The 17507-nt window shown below is 42.1% G+C and overlaps 1 protein-coding gene across 1 annotated transcript in view; it reads left to right on the forward strand.

The window, feature by feature from the left end:
• LOC125021068 (polypeptide N-acetylgalactosaminyltransferase 10-like) overlaps positions 1-17507 on the forward strand; it is a 94244-nt gene that overhangs the window by 30738 nt on the left and 45999 nt on the right. Inside the window, exons 3-4 of the mRNA XM_047606888.1 lie at positions 234-372; positions 6258-6424. The gene's annotated coding sequence lies outside the window, so the exon portion shown is untranslated. The remainder of the gene's footprint in view (positions 1-233; positions 373-6257; positions 6425-17507) is intronic.

Genomic DNA, 17507 nt, shown 5'->3' on the forward strand with positions numbered 1-17507 from the left:
GCCCTCAAGTGAACATTTGAGGAACTGCAGTTTCATGGTGGCTTCTCTTTTTTGCCACAGAGTTCCTTGTTAGCTAAACACTTACCGTTTGCATTTTGCTTTTTGCTCCCTTCTTTAAGGCAGTCTGTTTTCCCACACTGATTCAACTTTACCTTTTCTTACAGTGTAGTCCAAATCCGAAACTTTAAAAGCTTGTTGTCTCTATGCTGACAGCCTGCATGTGTTTGCCGTAGGTAACGGTGAGCAGGGGAAGGCGTTTCCCCTGACGGATGCAGATCGGGTGGACCAGGCCTACAGGGAGAACGGCTTCAACATTTACGTCAGCGATCGCATCTCCCTGAACCGCTCCATCCCGGACATACGCCATCCAAAGTGAGTCTCGAGTGTGTGTGTATATCAACACAGCAAAGCAAATGTGTTCACTGGTTTATTGAGGTAATAAACTGCACCAGGATGTCAATAGGTGTGTCTTTGGTTTGCATGCCACCCTTTGTTTTGCAATAAAATTTTACATGATTAGATTTTTATAATGCAGTAAAGTAAGTTATTCAGTAAGCGAAGCAGTAAGTCATCAGTTTTCCGATCTTTATTTTTGCCATGTCACCGTTTCACAGTCCATGAAATACCTTCCTTTTAGAATTTCCTGTAAAGTGCCCGGTAACCTCAGGCAGAACTGCCATTTTTCTCCCAAAAAATAAATCTTCTGCGTCTGTGTGAGCGGTTTCATCTAATTAGGGGCAGAAGAGGCCACAGAGGACCACGACTCTGCGCGGTTTCATTCCAGGCTGCAGCAGGTTATTTCACAGATTGGCACTCCATCAACCGGAGAGGGGGAAAAAAATGAATCACCTGCTGCAGCTTTTGGTTGGATTGAAAACCTGCTGGTTTGATGGTTGGATGTGAGGGCGGCTGGCTTGAGTGCAGCAGCAACATGGGAAATCTGTTGATATGAGAATGAGATTCTCAGCGATTGAGATAGCTGCTGCAGTTGTGCTGTTTTAAAGATGTTGATTTCTAAATTTGGAGAATTTGTTAGCCTGCCTGAAACTATTTTAATCTGACTGCGTCGGGTATTGTTTCAGTTTCATTGTGGAATGTTTTTCAGCCTGTACAGAGAAGATGCATACCTCTGCACGCAACTGGAGAGTGCTACAACCAATCAGAGTAACACACTGTTACTATTCTGACCACGTAAAGCCCGCCCTAAATGATTTGATTGGCCAGAGCATAATCAGTTCCCAACAGGGCACCTCCAGACCAGCTATCTGCTGCAGGGGAAGTCAGGCTGACTTTTTGTGTAAATTGCCATCATTTTATTTGAAGTTCATGAAGTAAAAATGTATCCCACGTCCTTACAGACACCTGCATATACAAACAAGGTCAGTGATAAGTTATGTCCGAGCGCAGCTTTAGGCCGAAGGACTCAAAATAGGGGACTAGATGCACTGAATCCCACTCCTCTCCCTGTTGCCGGGTGATGATAGCCGCCAGCAGGACAACTCTTCCTACATCATTGTTTACACCTTTATGTTCAATGCTGGGTCTGTCCCGACTCATTACAGCAGGTGCTGTTTGAGACAATTGTTCCAATTATCAACCTGCCCAGCCTATCCACAGGAGAGATGTGGCTTTACAAGGACGTGAAGCTGATAGCACGTCACACGAGCAGCTCTGTACTTACACACCATGTTCTTGACAGCAATTATCCGTGTCACCGATGCCCCCCTTTGTGCGTGAGGTGTGAAGAAGTGACAGTAGATGTGAGCTGTTAGGAACCCTTGTTTTTCTTAGGGGGGGATTAGACTCTTCTGGGACCAGCTGCACCAGCTGGATGTTAAAAAAAGTTGAATGGAAGCCCTATGTTAGGCTTCCCACATCCAACCTTGAGATGAATATTCATATCCTTTAGCAGAAGTCCTTTGGATGCATCTAGAAAAGGGGTGCACAAACTTTCTTTGGTCCAAAATTTAAAATTTCCAGATGCTTCAGAACCACGTTACGCCATACGTTTCTACAGACTGTTCGGTTCCTTCCAGCTCTCCTCTGACTCATTAAAGAAGAAAATACTGAAATAAGCACCCTGGCATCATTATTAATACCCTTTTTTATCACAGATTGGCCTTCAGCACTTTCCTGTCACCTGACAAGAGCTTTCTCATGACGTGGCTGTCACTTTCTCATGAAAAGCAGTATCAAACAAGTTCTTTTCAGTGTCTCTTCAAGACAACCTTTCATGTTTTTTCCATCCAGATTTATAGATCTATGTCTTTCCGACCTTAGGAAGTGTTTGCCGATATGTGGGATGTGCTGATATCAGTCAGGTTTTAGGATTCTTTGGAAGCTAAAAGATGTAACCAAGTAGCTAACAGCTTGCAAACCAGGGAAGAGGCCCATGCTCAAATTGCATGAAAGGCTTGGATGTGAACATGTTGTTGGATATGAGCAAATATTGCAAGCACCAAGCTTTTGCAAAAGGCTGTTGGAAGAACGTAAGCCGCGTTCACACTGCTGATTTCCTGAATCGGTTCGATTCTGCTTCACGAGGTTCCGACTCATTTCGTTTGTAGACATTTCAGTTTTCATAAGGGAGATTTGTAATTCATATTTTAACTCCAGCTGGCACATCTTTCATGCTTTAAAATCCAAAATGCTGCCGCACATCAGCTTTCAGGTCTGACAGTGCTTCAGAGTTGGAGCTTATGTCATGTCCTGGATCTCCCTCAAATGTGGAATAATCTTGTTAGAAGTTCTCACGGGACTAGTCATGCGAAAACAGTCTTGCGGGACTAGTCATGTGAAACGAGGATCCTGAATCGTCTCCACACAAGGTACCAATACGCTAGATTCCATATGGATTAATTTAGAGTTAGTTCAGTCTTGAAGCATTTTTGCTTATTCACAGCTGTTTTTTGGAGGAGTTTTAAAAAAAAAAATCATTTGTGGTATTTCCTTACTTTAAAACTTAAAAAAATGCCAATCAGCTTTCAGGCCTGACAGTGCTTTAGTGTTGGAGCCTCTGTCATGTCGTAGTGGTGTGATAGTCATGTGGGATAGTCTTGTTGCTCAGCAATTGGGAAACCAAAGTAGAAAACAAGTAGATAAGAAAAGATTTGATAGATAAGAAAGACGTGTGCAGCCAAAAGCGTAGAATATGCGTGTGCTGCTACACCGATCAGCCACAACATTAAAACCACTGACAGGAGAAGTAAACATTGACCATCTTGTGACAAATCATTGTTCTGTTGGGAAACTTTTGGACCTCACATTCATTTATGTGGATGTTACTTAGTCATGTACCACTCGCCAAGGCCAGACCAGGCACCTCCACCCCATGGCAATGACGCACCTTGATGGCAGCAGAATGCAGCCTGATTGCAAATTTACTGGATCCCAAACTGATCAAGTATCAGTGAGATGATCCACAAACCCCCCTCCCCTCAAAGGCCCCCCACTAACATCATCCTGTAGCCAGATACCACAGGACCCCCTCAGAAGGCCCTTGTACATTCTCTGACGAGTCACAACTGTTTTAAAGGCACAGGGAAAACCTGCACAATATTAGGAAGGTGGTCATAACGTTATGCATGATCTTTGCAGAGAAATAAATCACTCACAGGGCTGCTTGGTGTTGTTTTATGTCCTGATTGCAAGTGTTCTGAATACACTAAAAGTGTGCCAATGTTCCAGCAGGTAATTCCTCTTCTAGAGTCAGTACAGCCATTTCCACAATTAGATGAAACAATTCCAATCTTTCCTCTTGTGTTTTTGCCGTGTGACATTGTTGGACATGTTTTATACAACCAGTGCTGTTGTGTTTAATGATAGTCTTTAATCAGCAGACTTTGTGGTTTATATGAAGCAAACATTTGTAGGTGGCTGTCAGGGCTTTGGAGGGGCCAAGAGTGGGACCCAGATGCTTCACACAGGACAAACAGGGATGGGAGTGGAGGGCTGATGGATCTATTTGACTGGTCACAGTGGCAGGAGAGTGACAGGTGTCTGCCACATCAGTTCTCAGCGGGCACGGACCTCCCAACAGCATCCATTTATTCATTCATTCATTTCACTCTCGCTCACTAACTGAATGACGTGATGGAGAGGCACAGAGCGAAGGAGTTTCAGGCAGCCAGACAGGCCTAAGCGACTCCAAGATAATTACTGTCTCTACAGATTCCTCCTCCTGATCTCTCGGAGAGAGAGGGAGAGAAAAGAGAAAAGAATGGAAGGGCAAGCCAGCAGGTGGTATGCTTCATTACATCTCATTAAAAGAGCAACACATTGTTCTGGTCGGGCTGGTCGGGAGCACAGCAGCGCAGAGAGGTAAAGGGCAGCTTCACGGGTTGCAGGAGATTCGCTTCCCCGCTGTCAATTAGCATTTGAAAATTTAAATAATAACCTTAACACAGAAAAGCACTATATGGAAATGTTACGGCCAGCTATTATAGTGCTCACTTGGTCTTTCAGAGTGACGTAAATACTCTACTTCTTTCTACCAAAATCAACCCAATGAAGGGCCTTCATATGCAGTGCCTCTACATGCAGTGAAAGTTGTTAACTCACTGCTCCATACAAAAGTAAGAGCTATAAATTTTACTGGCGCACTAATGTAGGTTAGCATGATCGTGCACGTATCGCCTACAGCTGTTGGATATTAACACAGACACTTATTATGACACGCTAAGGGTGCTTTCACACCTTGGTCGCACCAAAACCAGGAGCGTTTATCCCTAGGGTCATTTCGTTTGTTCTGGTGTGAACACAGCAGTAATGCGCCGTTCAGTAACAAATGAACCGAGCTGAGCCCAGAGAGAGGGTGGCCCCCTCTCTGTTGCATTCATTCCCTGGAGCAGTTTGTTTGCAGCGTGAACACATCACGGACTGATATGGCTACCCTATCATTATATAACCAAGCAGGTACTGCCTAATCCGCAGTTGACAGAGGGGTCTGGCAGCAGCATTGCACCCTGTAATCGTTTATATAAACATAGTTTTAGCCCAGATGCTTCATCAAACTTGATCAAACGACAATAGAAAGTGCAACAACAAACAGTACAATACTCTTGGAAGACAGTGCACTATACAACAAAAGACAGCAGTGCCGACTAATAAGCAGACTAACAGAGCATGAGTTAGGGTCGCTACGGATTAGCAGCATATCGTGTGGACAGAAAACAGTGTTGATTCAGTCACTCCCTACACGAAGTAAAGGTGTAAAAGCACCTACATATTAACATATACTTGCCTCTTTTAGGGTATTTATAGTTTTTACATTTACAATATTTTTATTAAGAACAGCATATTTTATTTGAATCACCCTGAGCAGAAACAACCTCCCCTCCATAGATTCTCTTTTTTCCCATCACTCTTGTCTTTTTTTATTTGATTTTAGCTTGCCTAACTAGCATTATGCTCTCCTAGAATCTCCCCGTTATTTGCCTTTTTAATGACTTGATTAAATGGTCACCAGATTCCTTTATATTTATCCAGTTTGTTCTTTAATCTGTATGTTATTTCCTGGATTGACATACATTGTGCCATATACGTGATCTGTGCACCAGATGTAGATGCCTCAATTGTCAACTCTGTGGCATAACAAAATAAATAGTTATGGTACAATGAGAGGTCGTCAGCATACAGTAGAAGGACTGAATGTGTGTTAGTAATCGTACCTGCTAATCAGTAGCCTCCGCTAATGTTTCATATGGACCATGCAAATTTAATTAGACGCCAACATGGAAATTGCAGTGAATAAGCTAAAGCATAAGGCACCAATGTGCTGCCAGTGTGCAGTCCATTTATCATTTACCATCCATTACCGGATTGACAGCAAAATTAATCGGCAACAACTCTGATAATTGAATCAGCTTGTTAGCCATTTAAGTCATGAGTTGCGGTTTTTGACATTGGTCTGTTCGTCAAAACAGAAGTGTCACCCTGGGAAATTATAACAGGCTTTTGACACAATATGCATCCTTTTGTTGATGCCATTTCATAAATATATATACAATGAAGTGAATTTTTAGTGGTGATGCTTGACAAAGTTAGCAAAAAAATAAATAAAAATAAGCGTTTCATAAGAAGCTCTTTCTCTTCTAAATGACTGGTGGGGAACTGAAGAACTTAATTAAACAAGTAGCGGAACGTCTTGGACAAACCTAACTGGTCCGGTTTCTTGTTTTTGGTTGGCGTTAGGGTTAATCTAGGATAACTAAAAATATAATCACTCTTCTTTCTTTCCTTGTGTCATGTGTGTGCAGCTGTAAACAGAAGCTGTACGCAGAGAAGCTGCCCAACACCAGCATCATCATCCCGTTCCATAATGAGGGCTGGTCGTCGCTGCTGAGGACCGTTCACAGCGTCCTCAACCGCTCTCCTCCACAACTCATCGCCGAGGTCATCCTGGTCGACGACTTCAGCGACAAAGGTACGGAGGGCTCGTCGCACACCTGCGCAGCTACACAAACACACACAGACACATTGAATCTCTGTGGGCTTTGCTACTAATAACCGAACTAATATATTCTCTTTGCATCCTTTCTCTCTCACGCTCAAACCCCTGAGTCATTTGTTTGCAAGTAGTGTTGACTGTTGCACAAATAATGAGCCTCTCGGAAACAAAAGCATTATCCAGCTACTGCAGGGGCCCAGTTGTGATCTCAAGACACTCTGGTGATGGTATATTATAAACGCACACAGACTGTTCTGAAATACTGACTTACCTGTGTGTGTGTGTGTTTACTTATGTCCGGCTCAGTTGTCTTTTTATTAAACCAGAGAGCTGTCTCTACCCTGCGAATGTATTTATTTGTTTGTGCACGATGCATACACAGAACTACGGTTAATGGATCTAAGTCACTGGATACTGACTGGTCGCTGCTGCTGGTTTCAGATGCCAGAGAAGTATAAAATGATCTGCATGTGTTCAGTATTATCTGCAATTCTCGTATCATCTGTTGGGTAATGACGATACCAGGACTAAATGTCCGTGCCCCGCTAGTCGTAAAAATTTTGAAAAGATTCACGTCAAGAGCCTCCTTTGCGGAATACGACAGTTGCCGAGTCACTACACCATCCCTAACACTTTCTAGTAAGGAGTGGCTGGTAAGAGGCTTGACCTGTGATTTCAAAATTGTGAACTGCTATTTTGAGAGAAAGCAATTGAAGACAACACTCACATAATGTGAGTCTTTTAGAACCTCACCTACTTGGATGAAATGTTCAAGAAGCTCTACGAGTCCAGTTGCCCTGGTTTCAGCTTGTTTCATGTGAATACCCTGGCCTGGATGGCCTCAGTGTTTTCTGAGTATATGCTTAGTTAGTTTTTAGTACGTGTTTCTATGGCAAACATGAAAATGATATAGCTTTATGTGCGATGCTCCAGGCCTGCACTAACCTTTGCCTGGATGGATAGAAGCAGTCTTTGACCCTGGCGGTGCCGGCGTGAGGACGATCAGTTTGAACCCCGGCGTTAATGTACAGCTTTGAACCCTCGCATAATAAACTGGGGGACAAGTGCAATGTTATCAGCGAGAGCAAGATATTCATCACGAATGCTGGTTGACGGGCGCTGCGTGATGCATAATTTCCTGTTCACTTTTCCATTTCCGCAGATATTAAATAATGCACTAAAATTATACGGAGAGAGAAAAAGCACGGAGGGCTATGAGGGGATATTTTATTAGACTTTCAGGGATGAACCGCTGCCATCAGGAGCTCAGTTTGCTCAGAGTTACACATGATGTGAGCATGTACCCCACCTTTCAGCATGCTGTTAAACCCTTTCTCTTCCCATCATACCGATAAACATTCCTCTCTGCTCGCTGGCAGCGTTCCAGCCTGCAGTAAAACTCTGCCACTGTCATATTAATTGAAGCTGTTTTGTTTTGGTACCTCACCGCTGACGTGAAGAAGATGAACAACTGAAGAGACGCTTTTCGTTGTGCAGTTACATTTTCTGAGGCGGTAATTAGCACCCCGTTTCTATGTTGTGTAATTATAGCCTCGCTGCAGAGCCAGGCTTCAGGAACGGTGTCTTCTTTCCGTTTTTTTTTTTTTTTTAAAAAAAAAAGAAAAAAAAGAAAAATCATAATTAATGCAACTATTCACGTTTGACTCCGAGGATACCTGAGGATTTATATTTGGTTTTATGTCTGTGTGCTTGCTGTGTGCTCTCTCTATGTTATTGAAGCAGAAAACTTTTCAGATGTGGGAATTCTTTGGTCCGCAAGGTCCACATTCCATCAAATTGTTTTACCTTCTCATGATATCCAATCAAATCCAGCTTCATTTTCATTTTCACGTACCTACAACTGATTACAGAAATTGAGCTGCTCTCTTGCTGTGAGGATCCTGGTGGGGATTGAAGCCTGCTTCTGGTTCCTCACGGTTTCTGCCGGGCCCTGCGTATCGTGAACACCTCACGGCGTGGGTGTATTCTCTGTGTATTCTTCGACGCACGCTTCCCGTAGAAACAAACAATAGAGGAGCACGGGAGCTCTGATCGTTCATGAGTCGGGGTTCATCAGATTCAAGGCGGGAGTCAGATGGCTTTCATTGCAAGCCTCTATTTATTTGTCCCCCGCTGTGTCGATGGAGAACGCTGAAGCAGAGCAGACTGTGCCATTTTGAAAGTCTTGTCGTTACCTGTCGAAAATTCACATCCATTTTGGGCCTCTCTTTCAGTGTCTACGTTTACATGGATGCTAGTATTCCACTTAGAATAAAATGCCTCATGCAGCCACCTCAGTCAGAACAGACTGACCTGATCAGAAGAAGGTTATTTAATTTTATTTTTCATGTAAACAGTTAAGTTGGACTCTCTGGTGAGAATGTCTTCCATCAGACTGAAGTAATATGGTCCACTTAACCTCCTGAGACCTGAGCCTTTGTTTGGTCTACATTTTTAAGTTCTCTGCTTCTCTTTGTTTGGGATTAGCAGAACCTAAGAACCTCCAAAAACTAAGCTTTGTCTTTGAACAGGAAGTATATTTTTGGAGAAAAAAAAAATGTCATCATGTGACTATTTCACTGGATATTATGATAAAGTTACTAATATGTAACAAAATATGTTAATTTCCATGTTTGAACATAAAGCAGAATTGGAAATAATGAAGTCCCAATGTCCTCAATCGAGTACTTGCTAATTAGTAAAGTTATAGTTCGTTACTATTGATATAATTTGCCCGTAATAAACAACTAGCTGTAGAATGAATTCGCTGAAATGTCCACTATCATGTTTTTACACCAACTAGTGTCTAGTTATGAGGATAAAAGTTTAAATGAAGCAGAATAAGCTGCCGCAGAACTAAAACTCAGTGTCCTCATATGCTAAAAATTCAGAAGTCACAATACACTCCAGCCTCAAATTATAACGGGCCACCCCGCCAGTGTTGGTTAATTTATGTTACTAATTTGCACAGAATGCAACATAATAATCATTTATTACATTATTTTTGCGGTTTTATTAGCCATGAATGAACATAGAGATGGCACTCTGGGGCAAATGTTTGTAGACAAATGTGCAAATAATTGCTATGAGTAACTGTTGGGTATTTAAAGCTTTTTAAAAGCGGTTGATAAAAGTAATGGTGTTTTGAATATGGAGTTAATTATGTTATGTACCAGGATATTGTGTGGTGGATCTGGGGAGGGAACCCATCTGTTCAGTGGTTGGGCTTGAGGTGTAATTGGTGGCAGCCTATGAAATGGAGCCCGTGCACACAGAGAGCGAGAGTGATTGATTGGCTTGGCTGCGACCCAGACCTCAGGCCACCAAAGTGCAGTAGTAATGTTTTTTTAGTGTCTTGTAAGTCTTTTTTTTTTATATTGGTGAAATAAAGAGTTGGTTGGTCTGCACCTCATCTGAGTCTCGAGCTTCCTGTTTCAATCCGATTGCTTTCAGGCCATTCTGACAGACAGTATAAAGATGGATGGTGGAACAGCTCCTCATCTCAAGTGAGGCCAAAGCAAGTAGAGCTCCCCCTGGTGGCTGGAGGCTGCAGTATAGTTCATAAGCTTTTTTTTTTTTTTTTTTTAAGATAAGTTTAGATTTAGTAAGTCGGAGTGAAACTGAAAATAAATTGAATAAGTCATCTTTCAAGTTTTGAAAAACAAAGATATAATAATAACTTCTAATAACAGAAGTTGAACTGAGAGTTTAGTCACAGGAACATACATAATATTTCTCTGTGGCCTTTCTCAAGCTGGAATGGATGGGCTGCATGTTTTACGTGTACAGGGGATTGAATTCTGTGTTAAACCTCATCACAGTTTCACAGTTCACAACTTCATTTTAAGCGAAGGCAAAAAGAATCTCAAGAAAGTTTCAGTTGTCTGTGCATGGCATGCTGGGAAATCTGCTAATATGCTAGTTTAATTCCTTTAAAAGATACAGTTGTAGTCGCTAAAGTTAACTTTCCTCAAATTAAGTTCTGCGTGTGTTCAGTTAGTGAGGAAGGATTTGAATTTGAATTTCTGTATAATTTAATTTCTGCCTTACGTTGAACCCTGATTATAGATATCAGGTTTTTCCTAATCCCCAAACACTATTAACTGAAACCCAAATATCATGTAATCCCACTTGTAACCTGTGAGTGTAAACAGGCTGACGAGAGGAAACCTGGATGTCTGCACCACTGACGAAGACTGAAAAGGCACAGAGTCGTCATGTGAAATGGCACAGTATCTGAAATTCTGTTAGAGAGAGTGATATTTTTCTGTAAGAGCTGTTCTGGATTGCGTGTCACCTGTGTGATGCTTATAATTTCCTGTTCTGCCCATGAGCGTGCAAAAAAGAAAAAGAGGAAAAAAAAATCACCAGGCAATGTGTGCATCAATATTCATCTGTTTTCCGTGGCGCTCTGTCTGGGTAGAGGATCTCACTCCCGCCCCGCTCTCCACCTCGCTCTGCCTTTCTCACCCCGGCTCGCCCACTCTCACCTCCGTGCCGCCGGAGCAGTTCACTGGGGCTGAACACTGACTCACAGATAACACGCAAACACTGAAATCAGACGTTTTCATCTGCCGTCTTTCCCTCGTCCTCCTTAATGTCTCATGTGTTTCCTCTTCTCCTCTTCTCTTTGTTTCCTGCCTCGTCTGTGATCTCGTCTTTGACTCCGAGTTTCTTTTTTTGTCATTTCTTGACAGCTCTTATCTTTAGCTCATCTGAATATTTCTTGCCATCTCCTCGGTTTCTTCTCTCGTCCGCGCTCCTATTTTCTCACATCTTGTTTGTGTGTGTGTGTGTCCGTTGTAGTGCGGGGAGTTTTTGGCCTTTCTTTGACATTCCTCTATATTTTACTTCTCAATTACCCTGGCTTCGCCCTGCTTTCTGTTTTCCATTATTTTCTTTTGACTTGGCTCACTTTCTTCTTCCCCTCTCTTTCGCATAAACACCGTCGCTCCTGTGTAATTGCTAAACTCTTGCCAGTAATAAGATGGAACATCAGAGCCACTTTCCATTATCGGGCTGTATGGGTAATAAATTGTATATCCTGTGATTTTTGGTCACACACACACGCGAAAAAAAAATTGATGAAATAAAGGGAAAAAAAAGATTTTTGCCTTGAAAGCTTTTCAAATAATTCAAGTAACCATTTGTTAACGGCACTTTTAACTTAAGAAAATGACAACTACTTTCTTGACATGAAAGATGTCTTGCGGAGATTTCTTATTAAATATGTATTGTTTGTAAAGTACACTGCATGCACTCTGTATTTCCTTCCTCATAAAAGATTTAAAACATCAATTATTTCCATGCATGTGTAGTTGATAGTAGTCCCCCCCCCCTTTTTTTTGGCATTACTGCATTTCCTGGCCCATTAAATCCACTCATGAACTTTTTAGACTTCAGACTTCAGACTTCATTGTCCCTAAGGGGGAAAATTCTATTTTTTACTACTGTCTACATCACATTTCAATGCTACCAAAAAAATACAACCAGGAACAACGCAATGGGAAAACTCCAGCTTTTTGTGACGAGCTCCTGTGTTGATGTGAATGGACTGTGCCTTTGGTCTGCACCAACAGGGTGCGTGTTTGGTGTCCTCCTGACAATTTTGGTCACGATCTCTTCTGACCTTAAAGACTTGTGCTTCTCCTTCAGGGTCTGTTTTATTTGTGGATTGGTCCAGGGTTTGGATTGTGGTATTTCTTTGTTGTTTTACCTGCTGTGAAGAAATCAACTGGGCATATCATTGTTTTCTCTGGTGGTGTTTGGCAACTATTCTTTGATTGATCAGAAATCTTAAGTAGTCGTGCTTAATGCTTAAAAGCGGAAAAAGTAGGGCTGGGCAAACTGTGTGTGGGTGCATGCTGAATTATCAGCTTTATACTATGGACACGGCCATCAAAATGACCAACGGACATCCGAAAATAATAAGAGAAGTTCCTCTTGTTGTCTCTCTCACACAATGCTTAGCCTTGTGGCATGGGCTGCAGTGGGAGGGCGCTATGAGGAATTACCTGGAGTTCGGCACTTGACTTTCTTGTCAAGTATGAATTACCTGGCCAGAACAAATTTTATTTTCTTGTTGTCGCAACCCTACGAGCCAGAAAAAAATTCCTGCTTCTCTTGGAGAATGAGGACAAACAGAACAAAATTGTACAATAATTTTTTTAAATCTTAAATATCAGCCCTCATACTGCATACACCCCCACTGGGACATGTGTGGGTGTGAAATTATCTGATATACATTGGTTCAGCTCCAGAAGTAATCATGATTTGCTTCCCAAGATTTCTCTTTCCTCTTTATTCTGGGTTATCTTCTCCTTGCCTTGTCCCACTTGATCTGTCATGTGTGTTATCTGTGGATGTGATGTCCAGCTCTTCCTGGGATCAAGTCAACAAAGCTCCTAAATCTGGCTCTGGTAGATCCGTCATCCTCGGTGACTGCTGCGACTGTTGGCTGTCATGTTTGTGACCTCACTGCTGCTCTTCCTGCTAATCTCTGCTGCTGTTGACTCGGGGAAACTTTGCCTTGGTAGAACGGTTGGCAGGAGTAAATGTCAAGTTTCTCTGCCTGTCTATCAAATCAAAGAGCAAGTGTTGCCTCTTTCTATTTTTATTCCCACTGGCATCCTATAATCATAAAGGAAGAAATTCACCATAGAAAAGGCAGAAGGACCAATTTATCCTTCCACATGGGCCTCAATAGAAAATAATAAGACGTAGCCACAACACCTGCTGAGTTTTGATTAAAGCTTAAGAGTGCTGCTCAAATATCTTGTTTCCGGCCCAAAGTGAAACATTTCTTCTCTGGATGAAAAGATATATTGTTAGAGGAGCTACCGTGGCATGCAGGAGGTTGATTACTGAATACCTTGTACGCTTTTTGGTGTTAAAATAACACACATCTTTTTTTCTTTTTGTATTACATATATCACACTCAGAGACAAATTGGAGAAATAATTGGTGGAGTGTGCAAATGCATTAAAAACATGATGAAATATTCTCTTTACATCCTCAATTTTCTATCTATTTTTGTTTTATGAATGGTTAACTGCAAGTAATATGAATGATATTGCTCAGTGATGAATCATCGTATTATTATCATCCAGAGAAAAATGCAAATAATGATTGTTTATCTTTATCAATTTATGAAATGCAAAGTGAGCAAACAAAAGAAAAATCTAAATCGCATCAGTACGTGGTGTTACTACCCTTTGCCTTCAAGCCAGCAGGCTGTAGCAGAAGATAGTTTGTTCACTGAAGGGCTGGAGAGCAGTACAGTAATGAGCGTCTGCAGGCAACAGTAAAGCATGGTGGAGGTTCCTTGCAAGTTTGGGGCTGCATTTCTGCAAATGGAGTTGGGGATTTGGTCAGGATTAACGGTGTCCTCAATGCTGAGAAATACAGGCAGATGCTAATCCATCATGCAATACCGTCTGAAAGGAGAATGATTAGCCCTAAATTTATTCTGCGACATGACAAAGACCCCAAACATACAGCCAAGGTCATTTAGAAATATCTTCAGTGTAAAGAAGAACCTGGAGAAGTCCTGGAAGTGATGGCATGGCCACCACAGAGCCCTGATCTCAACATCAACATCATTGAGGAATTATATGAACAGACAGAGGAATTTGAGAAAGACCACATCCACGGAAGATCTGCGGTTAGTTCTCCAAGATGTTTGGAACAACCCATCAGCTGAGTTCCTTCAAAGACAAGTGTAGAGGAATTGATGCTGCCTTGAAGGCCAAGGGTGGACACGCCAGATATTGATTAAATTTAAATTTCTCTTTTGTTCATTCACTGCATTTTGTTAATTGATTAAAATAAGCTATATAAATGTTATAATATTTATGTTCCTCTGAAGTTTGTAATTCACTCTTACTCTGCAGCTACATTTCTATCCATCTGTGCTAATTGGGGGTGCCTGCTGCTCTGATATGAAAGATAAAGTTTGATGAGGATGGTTCTCCTGTGGCATTTTACAGCACTGTCCATAGATTTAATTTTTAGATTTATATTCCATCTGTATTACATTTTTTGAGGTTGGTTTTGCCATGTTTGCAGTCGTCCAGTGAGGCTGACATGACTGGATTCATATCACAATTCTACTCTGATTTGTGGCAGTTCTGTCAGTACGTGGATGGTGGTAGGCGTGAATGGTTGGACATCTCTGTGTATTAGTTCTGTGACGGACTGGTTGTCTTTCCAAGATGTTCCCAGCCTCTCGCTTCATGCCAGCAGTGACTGTAGACCCCGGCCAATCCACGACCCTCTACGTGATGAGAAGTGGTTTTGGATACTGGACTAATGGTCTCATCTTATTAGTGGGCTTTTTCTCACCTACAGGAAATATACTACTAATGCTTTTTCTTTTGTTATGAAAAATCAAAACAAACAAAACGGGGAAAAAAAAATGAAATGGCCAAACAGCTTCATATTTTTTCCTTCATATCTTATCTAAGGCATATTATTGCGCTCAGAGATCCTCATGGCAGAGTTTCATTAAACCAGGGACAGTGTGAGTCCAGATGTATCCATCATGGTTAACTGTGACAGAGAAGAATCTGTCTCAGCAGGACCACAGAGGCTCGATGCAGTATGCAGTGAAACCCTGTCACTGGCTTCAGATTGATTGTCCGATTATGTCCTCCCGTGCCTGATCAATTAGACAACTGTCTTGGAAAGCAATAGAAATAGGAATGTGTTATTTGGGAACTTTGAATTTTAACATAGGCGAAGCAGTACAGTACATGACGACATACTGAATCTGGAATAACTGTGTTTAGTGAATGTTCAAATTGTTTTTGTTTTGTTTTGTTTTTTTTTGTTTTTAGCAAGCAATTAGTTTTATTGACTGCCTTGCCAATTTGTTGCCAGCAATTTGAGAAGGTGTGACACGTCTTAAATGGAGCTTATCATGTTTTGGCAGGGAAAACGAAAGTGCAATGCAGTGTGCAGGCAGGTGATAAATGCGGTGGAGAAATAAATTTACTCATAGAGGGAGAGATGGAGCAATTAAGAGGCACGAAGCAACATTGAAAGAGGGCGATAATGTGACTGGCAGTGACAGAGATATGAGTAGCATGATTTGAAGGGGAATGAAGCAATTTATGACTTTCATCCACTTGCTTCAGTGAACATGGTTGACCTCGGCAGATCTCCGTCTGACTTTGACCTCTATTAGACCACAAAGTAAAAGGCACAGCGGAATAAAGCTGAATAATTAAAATGGATAATTAGAGCAAATGTGTATGGAATTGGCCTTTTTATCAGTCTTTTCTTTTCCTTTAGGTTGCGGTCAGTGTTGAGATCTGATTTTACAGAAACATCCTTTGTGTTTGAGAGGCGGAACAAAATGTTAACACGACGATAATAATTTCCATTGCAGAGTACAGGCCTGAAAGAGAGCCACTGAATGCCAGTTCCTGGCAAACGAATAAATCTTTAACCAGATTAGGTGACTGCAGTCTGAGTAAACAGAAGGTCTGGACTGAAGCTGCTGGCAAGTAGACGGTGTGAAATTAGAATCTGGCAAAATAGTTGTCATGAAAACATGATGTTATTTTCCTCGTTTATATTCCTCTTTCTTTGCGCCTACCGCTACCACTCGATCTCTGGGAGTAAACTAGATTATAAAGAGAGAAAGAAGGGCATATCAGGCTACTGCCAGTCAAACGATTAATTAGTCCACTGCCTTAATAAATTAGGAAAGGAGATACTATTTTCAGTCTTGTGTGTTAACAAAGCCTTGTGAATTTCTAATGGCGTTTCGGGAAATTCTCTAATTAAAACAGTATTTTAAGTATTAAACGCTGACCGCTTGCAGTTTTTAAGGTTTTCTCTTAATAATATATAGCTTGCACTGGTATGGAATTAATCAGCTGTAGACGGTATGTGTGGATCTCTGGTTTACGCTAGAAACCTCAGTTTGATCTATGGATGCAGGTGGCAGAATCATCCAGGTCATGGTTTATCCAAGAGAAATTAGTCCACTTACAACATGGTTTCACAGACAGTACTTCCATTACCATTTGCATATCGAGTATTAAGATGTTCTGCCCTCTAGTTGTCCAGCTACGCAAGGGCAACTAATTACCATCAAAAGACACCATTAATATGAATCACATTAGTCGTGTCTTTTGTTTACTTTCACTTGATTGGTCATGTGAGACCTTTGATCAATCCTGCGCCACTACGCTAAAGACAATGAGCGAGGAGTTCATGGTATTAATGCAACTTCTGAATGAGCGGCGTGAAGTTATTGTCTCAATTACTGCTCACTAAGCAGGTGTCAGAGTGCAAGAACAGACTGAAATAAAAAGAGAGGATAGCAGTGTAGTTACGTCACGAGACACCGACGCTCTGTGGACACGGACGCTGCCAGTCTGAGAGGAATCAGGCAGACCTGCTAACCTGCCCGGCTACAGTAAATGATGAGCTTCAGCCGGGTGAGAAGAGGGAGGGAGTCAGGGAGGAAGAGGAGCACGAGCAGGAGCGGCAACGGTGCGGGGAGGTCAGCTCACTCTTCATTAGGCTGTAATTGAATTTCCGAAGCCCATGCAGGGAGGATGTTCGGCTCTCGCTCTCCCTGCGGGGGAGAGTTGGCTCGCTCTGGCATCCTAACCTCCCCTGATACTTTCAAGGTTAGCTCAGCTAATGGCCAACTCTCTCCACGGATTTCTCTGCTCGCCATCTGTCATCTGCATGTCCGACCATGTAGGCGGCAGGTACACCCTCCATCACGCGAGGCCGCTCCTGTAGTGGAAAGCAGGGAACTGAGGACGGTGTTCGGTACTGCAGAAGGCCACCTCTGGCCCTGGTAACAGCCCACACACATCAGGGCAGTGACTCGACATGGCACCTGCAGTGACCTAGCGGTAAAGTTGACCTGGAAAGCTGGAATTTATTATCTTCCCTCGGAAACAGTTGATAGGTGGATATGATGAAGTGTTACAGGCATTTAAAAGTTTGTTATTTTGGAAAATAATAAAAGATATACCAATTCCTAGTTGGGAGACCAGACCAACTTCACCTTCCACAATCAGTTCTTGTAGTG

This window comes from Mugil cephalus, chromosome 15, assembly GCF_022458985.1.
Source record: "Mugil cephalus isolate CIBA_MC_2020 chromosome 15, CIBA_Mcephalus_1.1, whole genome shotgun sequence".
Classification (NCBI taxonomy): Eukaryota; Metazoa; Chordata; class Actinopteri; order Mugiliformes; family Mugilidae; genus Mugil; species Mugil cephalus.